Raw genomic sequence first — 14,275 nt, 5'->3', positions numbered from 1 at the left:
GCGGTGGCAGAGGCCAGTGTGACGTTGCATCAGCCTGAGGCTCGCCGTGTGTTCTCCCGGGAAAGTTGTCCCTGCATCACGGGACCCTGGCAGTGGCAGTCTGCACAGGCTCCAGGGAGGGGAGGTGTGGATAGTGACCTGTGCTCCCACACAGGCTTCTTGGTGACGGGCAGCAGCAGCCTTAGCGTCTCATGCCCGTCTCTGGGGTCCACGCTCTTAGCCGCGGCTCGTGCCCGTCTCTGGAACTCCTTTAAGCGGCGCTCTTAATCCCCTCTCCTCGCGCACCAGGAAAAAAGAGGGAAGAAAAAGTCTCTTGCCTCTTCAGCAGGTCCAGACCTTTTCCCTGACTCCCTCCCGGCTAGACGTGGTGCACTAACCCCTTCACGCTGTGTTCACACCGCCAACGCCAGTCCTCTCCCTGCGATCCGACCAAAGCCCAAGCCTCAGCTCCCAGCCCCCGCCTGCCCCGGTGGGTGAGCAGACAAGCCTCTCGGGCTGGTGAGTGCTGGTCGGCATGGATCCTCTGTGTGGGAATCTCTCCATTTTGCCCTCCGCACCCCTGTTGCTGCGCTCTCCTCCGGGGCTCCAAAGCTTCCCCCTCCACCACCCGCAGTCTCCGCCCGCGAAGGGGCTTCCTAGTGTGCGGAAACCTTTCCTCCTTCACAGCTCCCTCCCACTGGTGCAGGTCCCGTCCCTATTCTTTTGTCTCTGTTTTTTCTTTTTTCTTTTGCCCTACCCAGGTACACGGGGAGTTTCTTGCCTTTTGGGAGGTCTGATGTTTTCTGCCAGCATTCAGTGGGTGTTCTATAGGAGCAATTCCATGTGTAGATGTATTTCTGATGTATCCGTGGGAGGAAGGTGATCTCCGCATCTTACTCTTCCGCCATCTTCCTCAACTCATACATAGATTTTTAACTTTTGACCGAAGGGTCAGTGTTCCTAACCCCCTCATTGTTTAAGTCATCTGTATTTCTTACTTTCCTCATTGCCCTCATCAGATTATTGCCCTTAGATACATTTCTAGAGGTATGAACATAGGACTCAGATTTTACATATTTAAAAATTTGTAATTTACTAAAAAAATATGCTCCAGAAAAACATCAATTTATTCTGTTATAAACCCTTCATAATTCATGAAATTTCCTGTTTCCTTATGCTCTGGAAAATTGTGGATATTATCACCGTTCTGACCTGCCTATCTGGTAGTTAAAAATGACCTCAGTTTTTTAAAAATTGTATGTATTTCATAACTAGTTAGGTGGAATGTCTTTTCAGATACTTACTGATATGCTGATTTTTTTTTCTTTTGTCATTTCTTGAATCATGTTCTTTGTGAATTTTCCTACTGAGGTGTTTTGTTTTTTCTTATTGATTTACTATTGTTATCTATACGTGAAGGCTATTAAAGTTGTGTATAAGTTTTACAAATAATTTCCTAACTTATTATTTGACTTTCAAAGTTCTTTATGATTTTTCATGTATAATTCTAATCAGTACATGATACAAGAACTGCCTTACTCAGTACGTTTACCCACTCAATAAATAACTACTATAATCACAGAATATGAAGCAACAGAAATAGCAAAATTTTTAAGAGCTTAATAGATATTTTCTTTCATATTCATTCCTGGCTTCTAGGATCAACTGGGCAATGAGCAATTAGTATATTAATGGTAATACTACAGTCCTTCTGGCATACTTGTTCCTGAACTATTGGAGGACCAGGCAGTTAAAAAGCCTTTAATCGCCTGGTTCACATGAAAATTAAATGATGAAATAGAAGTAGATGAATCCATGTGCACATCTTATTTCTAATTCCATTAGTGATCCAAAATTCCTCTTGAAATGACTTTTTGAGGTATTATACAGTAAATTTTAATGTTTCAGAAAGAGAACTACGTATCTCAGGAAGCAGATAATTGCCACTGGATTTAGCAATCTGACCCACAGTATAGAAATTTCTAATTAAAACCCTCTTTTTTATAATGCTAATCTTTCAGCCAAAAATTTCCTTGGGACATGTTATAATGAAGATAAAATGTACTAAGATATTAAATTAACCAGATATCCCAGAGGAAGCTAATAAACACATTCATAAATGTTTACTGTAAGTAAATTTTATTGTGAAGTAATCCTATTCTTATATGTAGCTCCCATGATAAGCATCATTACACCATGAATAACTGAACTAATAGAAATAAATATTTAAAATGTTAATCTTCCAAATCTGGATTTGATATATGTAAAAGGGGCACATGACTTTCTGTAACTGACCAGCAGGCAGATGATCTGGAAATAAAGTCACATAACAATACTGTCAACTCATCATTAATCCTTTCAAAGATGATTTCTTTCCCCAACAGTTTAATTCATAACATTTTCATAGTTTAAAAAATTGATGTCTGCATTCTTCTCATAAGTTTTCCATGACCCAAAATACCTTCTATGAGTACTAACTGCATGTTGCTTTCACAATTACTCTATATTAATTACTACTAAATAAGATACCTCTTCAAAAGAATTTATCTTTTTTTTACATATACAAGCTTAAGAGAGTTTCAGTTAAAATAAAACATTTGCCAGTAGATTTGAGACCCAAAGACATTGAATTTACCACTATTTACTACACATTTACCTATGTTGCTCTGCAAGTTTGGTTAATATATATTGATTAAGTTAGCATCATTCCATTTTTGCATTGATATTATTCATAGGTAACCACAAACTAATATGTAAGGACATGTTCTGATGGAATTTTATAGCAGGGATTTTAAGAAATATACCCATATAAAATAAGGTTCCAACCAAGGTTATCATATATCTTAATTTTGATGTTACCACACTTTGAGCATGGTTTCATTAAAAAATAGGGTTAGGGCCTCCCTGGTGGCGCAGTAGTTGAGAGTCCGCCTGCCGATGCAGGGGATACGGGTTCGTGCCCCGATCTGGGAGGATCCCATGTGCCGCGGAGCGGCTGGGCCCGTGAGCCATGGCCTCTGGGCCTGCGCATCCAGAGCCTGTGCTCCGCAACAGGAGAGGCCACAGCAGTGAGAGGCCCGCATACCGCAAAAAAAAAAAAAAAAAAAAAAAAGAAAAAAAAAATAGGGTTAAAAAGTTTAATTAAGGAATGATTATTAAAATATTATGAAAAGCAGATTGTTGCAAACAATACAATGAAAAACAGGAAATCACATTACTTAACAAATGTAGAAACTAGAGATTGCTCTGGAGAAAATGAAAAAATGAGGTGAACTTGCTTAAAATATTTAAAATCCTAGGACAGAAGTCATATTTAGTATACTTCAAGATACCACTACTGAATCCAGTATTTCTACTCTGTGGCCTGAGCTAAACAATTTAACATCTCTGGACTTCAGTTTTGTCACCTATAATACCCTCCATACTACATAATATATAAATTCTTCCCAAATGAATTTGAAATTTCACTTGGGTTGCAAAGCAACTGATAGATCTCCATTGCAGGCAGAACTTGCTCTGTGATAATTATGGACAAAAGCACTCTGAGACTTCTTAGCTAATCAGGAGCCTGGATATTTGAAGATCTGTACAAGATTACTTAAACCGAGTTCAGTCACAAATAAGTAGAGTACTCATTATTGAACACCTGTTAGGCAGCATGCTAGCTACGTTTCTCAGCTGAGCACTGACTCTCATAAGAATTGTGTAAATTATGGCAGACTGTATTTTTCAAGATGAATATAACAAGATCTCCCATCCTACCTAACTCCTCTTACAATGTAACAATGACCCTTCTCCATCAAGAGTTGGGTCTATGTTCCCTTCCCTTAAACATGGGTGGATCTATGACCATGGAGCAATTTACACTATGTGACTTCCAAGAATAAGCTACAAAAGGCAATACAGCTTCCGCTTGGTACTCTTTGGATCACTCGCTCTCGGAACCCAGCCAGCATTTTGTGAGAGAACACAAATTACATGGAAAGGCCACATGTGGGTGTTCCAGCCAACTACCCTGGCTGAAGTTCCAACAGAACCACCAGACATGTTAGTGAAGGAGCCTTTGAGATGACTCCAGCCTCTGCTACTGTCTTACTGCAACTGCATGAGAAATCTCAAGCCCAGTTAACCCCAGAAGAGTGACAGATAATGACAAAAATGACTGTCATTTTTTTGTAAGCCCTTAAATTTTGAGGTGATTCGCTATGTGACAATGAAAACTGCAGAACAAGATATGTATGACTATATTACACAGGTGAGCCAAGAGAGAAACATGTGTATCACACAGCAAGTAAGAAGATGAATCAGAATTTTAACACACCTTCTTATGACATCATGCTTCCTCAAAGATTTATTTTATTTGCAAAAAAGGCATTAAAACAAATGTTTGGCATTAATATTCTTTAAGAGGCCAAAAATAAGCTAAACAAGACATACTACGTCCATTCTTCATGAAGACTTCTGAAAAATATACTAACGATTACAGATAAGCTCACCTGCCCTTTTAAAAGACTGTTACGTAAACAGCTTAGCTTGGTTCCACCCAATAATTCTTTCAAACTTTATAAAGCCACTAGGCCCACAAAATGTAATGAACATGAAGTAAATGGGAACTTTCATATACCCTTGTTTTACGGAACTTTTTTTTTTTTTTAATCATCCACAGCTACATCTGGAGCTATCTCTGGTATCAAAAGAGAGATGGGAAAAGTCAGGTTCCAGCACAGGTGGTTAAACTATCTATCATCTTTCCCAGAAACTCCAACTATCTTTGCCAAAGGTAAAAATGGAATTTTTTAAATTTTTGATTATTTTTAAGTTTAAATCATAATTTATAAATATAATATCAAATGCAGGAAAGTTGACCTGCATTATTAGAAACATTTCTTCATCCTTAAACACTTATTTAGAGCCTATTGTGTAGAAGAGTGAGTGAAGGCTTTTTTCATATATGCTATGTACTAATTATTTTAGCCTCCATGTAAAGCAGAAATCATCTCCATTTTAGAGATGAGAAAACAGTCATGGAGAGAAAATGGTATATCAAGTCCCACAGAGAGTTATTAAAATAGTAGAGCTGGAGTTTGAAGGAGATTAGCTTCCTCTCACCTTCCAGTTTTCAGCTCAAGAGAAGGTTCAACTGATACTTTCAGCTATAGAATAGTCCTTTAACCTTAACAGTTCCATTATTTTTAAAAATTCCAGCTCTTGTTTCTTTATTTCACAGTGACTAAAATGACTTATAGTCATTTTAAATTGATTATTTTTAACATTTTTGTCTCCTTCCCCATCTATAAATTAAGCTTCATGAAAACATTTCCATGTTGTTCATGGAAAGACTTTCAGGAACTAGAAGAGTTCTAGTATATAGTCTGTGCTCAACACATACTCATTAAGTAAACAAATAAAATCTACACCTCTAACTTCAGGATGTCTGACTCAAAACTCTGACTGTAAATATAAGAATTTTGTGTACCTGACATTGAAAAATTTGAGAACACTTCAGTTGGTGTAACTTAGCCAGGTGGGTTTCTTTTACCCTTTTTCTGTTTTATAGATTAAAAAATGGAAGGGTAAGAGTGTATTTGTTCAAAGTAATATTATTGCCTCTATTTTTTCTGATGTTCCGTCCGTTTCAAAATTCGGCTTGGAAATTTTCAGTGCACCGATCTTTAGAGCTGAGCTCAAACCTGACAATACCCTTTCTAGGTCACTTGTTCAGTCACATCAGAAAGTATAAAAGCTTCCATGGAGCAGATCAATGGTGCTTTTAATCTAAGTAGAGCTCCCCACTGGCTGGCTTTGCACCCTCTGTTTGCCAATTCTTCTACACAATCTGCGTTCAGTTTGAGGGACAAGTTGTGTTGGGAGGGGCCAATGGCAGAGACAGAGTAAAGAAACCCCTGCCCCTACCTCCTCCCAACAGGAACACTGGGCCTAAAATCACCTACAAGTGCTTTTTTTCTGCTTTAGAAGGCAGCACCACTATATTCCACTTTGCATGGTTCCAAGACTATTTCTCAGCAACCTCAGAACTAAAAAGTACATCCTTTACCTTACAATTTTGTATCTGGTATATTAACTCAGGAAATTGCCAAACTCTACACTGGTCCTGATTCAAAAGTTTATTTATAAATCACTTTGGAACCCACATTCTATTTTCCCATAGAAGAACTGATAAAAATATGATAATGTCCTCAGATCAAACCACAAAATTTCATTTAACACCTGATGTATTTAAAGTAGTAATCATGATATTGGTGCCAGTTTTTGAGAACCTACACTGTGCTTATTCCATGGAAGGTTCCTCATATAATTCAATTTACTTAATCCTCCTAACAGCTCTATGAGTTAGATATAACTATCATAACACACATGAGGAAACTGAGGTCCGGAAAGGGCAAGAAACTCTGTCAAGGCCACATAGCTAGAAAGTGGCAAAGCTGGAATGTAAACCTAAGCCTCTCTGATGTCAAACTTTGGGCTCCCTCCTCTTTGCTCAACTAGTGCTTTCCTTCTCAAGAAGTGATGCTCCTGTGGGTAAAAGTGGTTTCATTTTGAGGTTCATAAATGACTGTTTCCCTGCTTTTGGAGTATCAGGTGCATATCTTTATCTCAACTAGCTTCTAGGTAATAGTGCAATTTCTGGACTTGGACAAAAATTCCATCAAGCCCTGGGATACTTTAACATAAACTTCTGACTGCCTACACAACATCCCTTTTCTTCTCTATGTCCTAATAGAACCTGCTTTGATTCAGGAATCACCCTGTCCCATTTGGCTATATGATTCAAGGATAGCTGACTTTCGATTGGTTTAAGCCAGTCATGGTAGTATGTTCTGTTTCCCCTTATTGGTTTAGGCATGAGGATGTGCGGTAATCCTGTCCAATAAAATGCAAGAGAAATATGCTAGGGAGCTTCTTGGAAATGCTTCCTCATTCTTAAAAGAGGCAGACATTTAGATTATGATATACATGTATTAATCTATATATGGTTTCAACAACTGAGTAGCTCCTGGGGAGAAAATTAAAATTGTTCTCAACTTTCCAATTTACACCAGTTTTAGTAGGATCAAAGTTTTAAAAAGAGAACTAGAAGAAACCATGGGAGAATTTTTCTTAAGCACCCTTTCAATAGCAGTCATTTATAAACATGACCTCCCCTGCCAACAAAAAGTCATTAAAGATTAAAGAATTTCAAACAACATAAAATAACATTCTGAATGGAGAAAAACACCACAAATTCAAAAGACAAGTAGCAAACTGAAAATTATTTGTATTCCATGTCACAAAAAATGGCTAATGCATTTAATATATAAATAAGCCCTGCAAACTGATAAGAACAGATACTATTCCAATTGATAAAAATTGGGAAACATGACAATTTCCCAGAAAAAGAAATCCTACTTGTTCTTAAACACATGTAAAGATGCTCAGTCTCTCTCACAGTAAGAAAAACTGCAAATACTTGAAATTTCACTCACACACGCACACACACACACACACACACACATAAGGGGTGGCAAGGATAAGAATATTTAATTTTAACTGACTTTTATCCTTTTTATTTTTCAATCATATTCAGGCATATCCTGTAGCAAAAAAAAAGTTAAATAAAATTGATTATAGAACTTTTGCTGAGACTACTTCCTTCAATTTATCATTCAACTCCTGAAACATGACATTTAGTGTGAGGTAGAAGATCCTTGTGCAGATGTGAGAGGGTGTGCAGATTGGTATGTATGCATGAAAGAGAGAAAGAGCAAGAGGCAAGAAGGAGGAGGAGGAAGTAGAATAATTGAACAGCATAATTTAAAGACATGCTCTAAGGCAAGATCCGGATGTAAGGGGGATTGTATAAAGGAAGAGGGTCATAGATAAGACTGACAAGGTTTGCCAGATTAGATAAAGTTGAAAACCACACTAACAGACAGGAAGGAAAAGGTGCTAGAAATAATCCACAGTAGCAATGGGTAGGAATTAAGAATGAATTAGGCATGAGGGAGTTCAGGGAGGAGTCACACATGGCTATATGGGTTCAAGCCTGGGTGAGAATAAATGTCAGAAGAGACACTTGGCCCCATGGGCCAAGATGAGGTCAGCTTTAAATATGTTGAACTTGAGGTTATGGTAAGACATCTGTGTATGGAAACTACTAGCCAGCAGACAGATGAAAACTGTAGAACTGGACCATTTCAGGGCAGGGGTAGGGCCGAAACGCTGAGAAGCATGAATTGTGTCTGAACAGACACAAACATTGAGGGCATGAGCACACTTTGTATGATGGGCACTTCCTTTTGTTCTAGTTTGTGAGCATCTAAATGCCATTTTTAGCTCTACAGTTATCCACTGTATCTCCATCTAACTATATACTTTATAAATATTTGTCATCTAAAATATATAAAGATAACTGTTTTTCTTAACTTCAGTTATTTTGAAAAGACCCATAAGTATGGTTTTTTTTTCTATTTTTCCCCTTTGTTATTAGAAGAGCCAATTTTATGGTTTGTGTGTAATTACTACTTTTGCAATGTTTTACAGATTTTTATAATATGGAGGCTGTTGCTCTGTAGTGTTTCTACATACTTTATGTTTAGTATCTCTATTTTAAATGTTCAATTGCTTATCTCACAAATGCACAAATAATTATTTACCTGTCCTGCTGGTGACAGACAGACAGTAGACAGCTATTGTTCATCAGGCAAAGAGGAAGAAGAGAAAGATTTTTCTTCCCAAATGCTTTCCAGCATTTATAATATTAGAAGACTAAGGATAATGGTGATGAAAAAGGAAGAGAGCCTCTGGCTGATCTGGCTGGGAGTTTCAAATAGCGCAACATCAAAACTCTACTGGAAGTCATGACACCTGCTTTGAGTCCCAGTTCTGCCAGTTACTTGCTGCTTACACAAAACCTTCACTCCATTAAAATTCCTCCTACGTTAAAATGAGCCTAATAAGATCATTCCACAGGTGTATTGCGCTGGTCAAATGAGATATGTATTCAAAAGGCTTTTAAAAACTGCAAATGTTAGATAAAGAAGAGAGGTGCTTCTTTTTTGCTCTGGCAAGATTGAGAGGGATGTGATTCCCTTTTATTCTTATAAAATTATAAGAGTATAGGCAACGTATGGATAACTTTCCAAAGCCTGATTCCTTTACTTTGTGAGCTTCTTAGAGAGCAGAAGACATTATTTGGGGCTCAAAATGTTTATTAAATGAATGAGGGCATCTGTACCCTAAGCTGTGCAAGGAACACAAAGATCTGCCTTTATAGGCAGAAATATAGGTATGTCCTTATTTGTTTATTTATCTTCCACGTTGTTTCCAGCATAAGGGTAGTTTCCCAATGTCTCTAGAAGAAGGATGAGGCTCATGTGCAGTTAACACAAGAGGAAGGGAACAACCTGATACTTCAGGGCACCTTGGAAAAGCCATGTGATACCAGTCTTATTGTTAGCTTACAGGTAATGGATGCCCTCCTAATATCTGCATCCCAAGGTATTAGACAGTAGCAGCCAGAAAAACACCCCCTCAAAGATGTCCATGTCCTAATCCCTGGAACATATGAATATGTTACATTATATGGCAATGAAGAATTAAGGTTGCAGATGAAATTAAGTTTGCCGATCAGCTAGCCTTATGATAGACAGTTTCCTATGTTATCCAGGTAGACCCTATGTATTCAGGAATCCTTAAAAGTGGAAGAGAGACACAGAAGAGTAGGTCAAAGGGATGTGATAAGAAAGACTCAACTTGCCCTTGTTATCTTTGAAGATGTCAGCGGTCATGAGCCAGGGAATGTGGACAGCCTTTAAAAGCTGGAAAAGACAAGGAAATATAATCTCCCTTAGAGCCTCCAGAAGGAAAGCAGTCCTGCTGACACCTTTTTATAGCCCAGTGAGAACCATGATGAACTTCTAAACCATAATAAATGATAATACAGTTGTGTTGTTTTAAGCCACTAAATTTGTGATTATTTGTTACAACCACAAGAAAATTAATATATCTATTCATAATCAGTTAGAAGAATGGCTTCATCCAGGAGATATAGGCTTTTGTCCACATGAACATAAACGATTCACTGTAGGTTTATTACATGTCACAATGCAGTTAGCCCCTCACTTTCATTCTCTCTTGAACCCACCCCAATCAGCAACACCTCCAAAAAAAACATACTCCACCGAAATTACTCTTATCAAAGCAAATATCAGCTAGAGTGAGCATATAACTTATTGGCCAAAATGCGACAGAGAGTGAATACAGTTGTTTAGAGAGCGAACAGAGGTGCTATTAGTAAATCCACTGTGATAACTGCTATATGTCAAGATTTCCCAGGGGGCTTATCCCACTGACATTTCACTGGTTAATTTTCAACACTAATGTTACTTGAACTAATCAGCAATACTTAATGCTGTTAAACACTCTTCTCTCCCTGAAACATTTTCTCCTCCTGGCTTCTACAATACCACACACTCCCCCTTTTCATCTCCTCTTTCTAGCAATCCTTTTTATCTCTTTTGCTGATTCCTTCTCATCTCTAAGCCTTAGGTGATCTCATCCAGGTGACTTTTTTTCTTAGGTGATCTCAGCCAGGTCAATGGATTTAAATACTATCTATGCTGTTGATGACTTCCAAATTACCTCTCCTCAACTCTGATCTTAGAACCTCAGCTTTATGTATATTCAAGTCTCATAAGCATCTCAAGATTAATATGTTCAATGTGATACACTGCATTAACAAAATAAAGTTTAAAAATCATGTGATCATCTCAGTAGATGCAGAAAAATAATTTGACAAAATTCAATATCCACTCATGATAAAAACTCACCACAAAGTGGGTACAGAAGGAACTTACCTCAACATAATAAAGACCATATATGACAAGCCCAGAGCTAAATATTTTCTCCCATTCTGTAGGCTGCCTTTTCATTTTATTGATGGTTTCCTTTGCCGTACAGAAGCTTTTTAGTTTGATGTAGTCTCACTTCTTTATTTTTGCTTTTGTTGCCTTTGGCTGTGGTGTCAGATCCAAAACATCATTGGCAAGACCGATGTCAAGGAGCTTTCGGACTATGTTTTATTATGGCAGTTTTATGGTTCCACGTGTTACATGCAAGTCTTTTATCCATTTTGAGTTGATTTTTGTGTGTAGTATAAGATAGTAGTCTAGTTTCATTCTTTTGCACATGCCTGTCTAGTTTTCCCAGCACCACGTAATGAAGAGACTGTCCTTTCCTCCTTGTATATTCTCAGCTCCTTTGTTGTAAATTAACTGACCATATACATATGGGTTTACTTCTGTTAAAATGTCCATATACTGAAAGCAATCAAGAGATTCAATGCAATCCCTAACAAAATTCCAATCACAGTTTTCATGAAAATAGAACAAACAATCCACAAAGGACACCAAATAGCCAAAGCAATCTTGAGAAAGAACAAAACTGAAGACATCAAGCTCTCTGATTTCAATTTATATTACAAAACTATAGTAACCAAAACAGCATGGTATTGGCATAAAAAAAAAGACACACAGATCAATGAAACAGAATAGTGAGCCCAGAAAAAAACCCAATCCCTATCAAAATTCCAATCTCATTTTCACAGATATAGAACAAACAATCCTCAAATTTGTATAGAACCACAAAAGACCCAGAATATCCAAAGCTATTTGCAAGTCATATGTCTGATAAGGGATTAATATCCTAAATATATAAACAACTCATATAACTCAATAGCAAAAAACCCAAACAATCTATTTTAAAAATGGGCATAGGATCTGAATAGACAGTTTTTCAAAGAAGTCATAGGTAACAGGCACATGAAAAGATGCTCAACATCACTATTCATCAGGAAATACAAATCAAAAGCACAATGAGATATCACCTCACACCTGTTAGAATGGCTATTATCAAAAAGACAAAAAATAACAAGTGTTGGTGAGGCTATGGAAAAAAGGGAACCCTCGTGCACTGTTATTGTGAATTGAAACTGGTTCAGTCACTATGGAAAACAGTATGGAGGTTCCTCAAAAAATTAAAAATAGAACTACCATATAACGCAGCAATTCCTCTTCCAGGTATTTAGCCAAAGAAAACAAAATATTACCTCAAAAAAAGAGGTTTGCATCACCATGTGCACTGCAGCATTATTCACAATAGCCAAGAAATGGAAACAATCTAAGTGTACATCGATGGATGAATGCATAGAGAAAAATGTGACACCCAGACACACTCACATACATACATACATACACACACACACAATGGAATATTATTCAGCCATAAAAAGAATGAAATCTTGCTATTTGCAACAACAAGGAGGGACCTTGTGGGCATTCTGCTAAATGAAATAAGTCAACAAGAGAAATACCATATCATCTCACTGATAAGTGGAATCATAGATACAGAAAACAAATTGGTGGTTGTCAGAGGCAGGGGGTATGGGGTGGGCAAAATGGGTGAAGGGGGTCAAAAGGTACCAACTTCCAGTTAAAAAATAAATAAGTCATGGGGATGTAATGTACAGCACGGCAACTATGGTTAATGATACTGTATTGCAGTTGTTAAGAAGGTAAATTTTAAAAGTTCTCATCCCAAGGAAAAAAAAAATCTGTGACTATGTATGGTGATAGAGGTTAACTAGACTTACTATGGTGATCATTTCACAACATATACAAATATAGAATCATTATGCTGTACACCTGAAATTAATATATTATATGTCACTTATACTTCAACTTAAAAAAAAAAAGTTTAAAAGATTAACACGTTCAAAACTGAGCTTCTAATCTTACTCCCAAACTTGCTCCTCCTATAGTCTATTCTATTTTGGTTGGCGGCAACTCCATTCTTCCTATTGTTTAAACAAAAACCTTGCAGTAATCCTTGGTTTCTCGAATTCTTTCATAACTCACACCCACTATGTCATATGGAGCATGATCTTGATGAAATGGTGGCCTCCAATTCTGCTACTAGGTATGCCATCCCAGAGAGCATGAAACAGAAAGGCTCACCAACGAAATTAATATGTTCAAATCCCAACATTTATTAAATCATTTTAAAGCATATGGAGAGAAGCAAGGTGAAACAGATGGAAGGTGTAATGCAATTAGGATAAGGTCAAACAGAAGAACCACCACGCTATTTAAATCTTGGGTTATACAATATCCATATGTTTTGCTGTATCAGCCTTTCCTGTTGATGGTGTGGTAGACAGAACCAGAGGCGAGATTTGAGCAAGGCACATTCTTAGGACAGAATGTACCTAAGATGACCACATACACTTGCTCTACTGGAAAGATGCAGGGGCAAGTATAGCTGACCTATAGCTGTAGCTCATCAGTTAGTCTGCTAAACAGTTATAGGACTTATTTGCATTTTTTATGTAGAGCACTTGGGAGGCCATAAGACATACTGAGTATCATTAATCGGTGGCCAATTTAGGAATTATGAAGCTGCCAGAGGTGATATCATCATACCTTATAATTTGGTCTTTTCATCTCTTTCCATCCATAAACAATATTCTTGTGTATTTCACTATTTATTCCATCTATTTTTAACATTTGAAATAGGGTCAAGTTACTATCTAAAGCTGACACTCATTTTGACCTCTGCCTATGTCTCACAGGCTATTTGCTCCTCATCAGCTAAATTTAACACATAGGTTTCACTTATATTTCATAAGCTATTATTGAATAGTTTATTTACACTCTAAGTTTAATGCCTCTTGGAAGTATCATCTATCATCTTTGTTTTCTTACGGCACAGTTAAATATTCTCAAAAAATACAGCTAACACGTGTTCCACATTGAATTGGCAAACCCTGTAGGTTATCCAAAACATATCCAGAATTCAAATACTATGCATCATTCTCACTGATAGAACCATTATGAAAAACAATATGGACATTTATCAAACATTAAAAAATAGAACTACCATATGATCCAGCAATTCCACTTCTCAGTACACATTCAAAGGAAACTGAAAACAGTATCCCAAAGACACATCTACACTCCCATGTTCACTGCAGCATTATTCACAATAGCCAAAATATGAAAACAAACCTAAATGTTGGTCAATGGATGAATAAAGAAAACGTGGTGTGTGTGTGTGTGTATGTATACACACAAACACATATATACATATAATAAAATACTGTTCAGCCTTAAAAAGGAAGGAAGTTCTGCATTTGAGACAACATGGATGAACCTGGAGGACATCATGCTAAGTGATATAAGCTAGATACAGAAAGACAAATATTGCATGATCTCATTATATGTTGAATCTTAAAAAAAAA

At 37.2% G+C, this 14,275-nt stretch overlaps 1 protein-coding gene across 1 annotated transcript in view; it reads right to left on the bottom strand.

Moving 5' to 3' along the window:
- Positions 1-14,275, bottom strand: part of DMD (dystrophin) — a 1,698,782-nt gene that overhangs the window by 1,560,973 nt on the left and 123,534 nt on the right. The gene's annotated exons all lie outside the window — the stretch shown is intronic.

Source organism: Mesoplodon densirostris, chromosome X, assembly GCF_025265405.1.
Source record: "Mesoplodon densirostris isolate mMesDen1 chromosome X, mMesDen1 primary haplotype, whole genome shotgun sequence".
NCBI lineage: Eukaryota > Metazoa > Chordata > Mammalia > Artiodactyla > Ziphiidae > Mesoplodon > Mesoplodon densirostris.
This window is presented reverse-complemented; position numbering and strand designations above follow the sequence as displayed.